The sequence below is a fragment of the Silene latifolia genome, chromosome 1, assembly GCF_048544455.1.
Source record: "Silene latifolia isolate original U9 population chromosome 1, ASM4854445v1, whole genome shotgun sequence".
NCBI lineage: Eukaryota > Viridiplantae > Streptophyta > Magnoliopsida > Caryophyllales > Caryophyllaceae > Silene > Silene latifolia.
The window spans coordinates 97192406-97193776 of NC_133526.1; positions in this window are offsets into that span (position 1 = coordinate 97192406).

Consider the following 1371-nt stretch of genomic DNA (forward strand, 5'->3'; position numbering starts at 1 on the left):
TGAATAAAGAATAGAAAGGGAAAGAAACATAAGGGATCCGGTTTGTCTCACAATGAAAATATTTTGGTGCGAAGGTAATAACAAGGGTTATATGTAAAAAAACCGTTGTTAATAGTAATAACAACGGTTATATGTAAAAAACCGTTGTTAAAAATAATAACAAGGGTTATATGTAAAAAACCGTTGTTAAAAGTAATAACAACGGTTATATGCAAAAAAAACCGTTGTTAAAAGTAATAACAAGGGTTTTAAATAAATAACCGTTGTTATAACTTTTCAACTATTAGCAACGGTTCTAAAATGAAACCCGTTGTGATTATTAATAACAACGGTTTTAAAGAAATAACCGTTGTAATTACTTTTCATAGAATTGCGCCAAAATATACTAACCTGATTAACAACGGTATTACATATAATGCGTTTAATGAGGCGTTGTTATTGCCTATATTTGTAGTAGTGCTATTTTATTTTGGGTGGTTTAGTTAATTGTTTATCTTTCTATTTTGAGAATACTTTTGATGAATATTTTAATCTCCACAATTAATTTGGTCCACCTGTCATCTAATAATTTTTTCCTCTTTTCTTAATTTTTATGACAAACCCAAATATAAATAGGGTTATGATAAATACAACCCAGTGGGTTGTATTTAAGCAACTAAAAGAGGAAATAAATAGTTAATATATGTATTAATTGCATTGATTTATGTGTAATTTACTCTCTAATTTCTAAATTAATGCCAAATATAGAAGGGTATTAAATGTTTAAATATAACCCGGTGGGTTGTATTTATCATTTCCCATATAAATAAATGACGGGCACTGAGGAAAACTAATTGATAAAAAAGGGAGAAATACTTCCTCCATTCAACTCCGCTCTAACAATTTCATTTTTGTATACTATTCACAAATGAGTATTCAATTTTAATTTTTCCTCGATACGTAAATGAAAATATATTCAAGTGAGATCTTATTTGATTCGTCTTTACAAGTACCTTAAAAATATCTAACTTTTATAATTTTTGCAAATACGTAGCTAACGATATTTAGCGTGTAAAACAAGCGTTGACAAACGTGAAAAAGAGCAAAGTGGTAGAGTGGGGTTGAATGGAAGAAGTAAGACCATGCCCAAGCAAGGTCATCAACTGGGTCGTGACCTTGTTGGGTCATGCTAATGACGGTAATTAAGGAGTATTAAGGTGGTAATTTGGTGACCTTGAATAACTCAGGGTCAATTGGTGACCTTGTTGGTGACCCGGTAGGTGGCGCTCTTCCATTAGCTGGAAACAAAAAAAAGTACAACCATCAAAACAAAGGGAAAGTGACATTTGGTTGAGTATGGTGACCCGGTAGATGGCAGTCTCTCATTGGCTG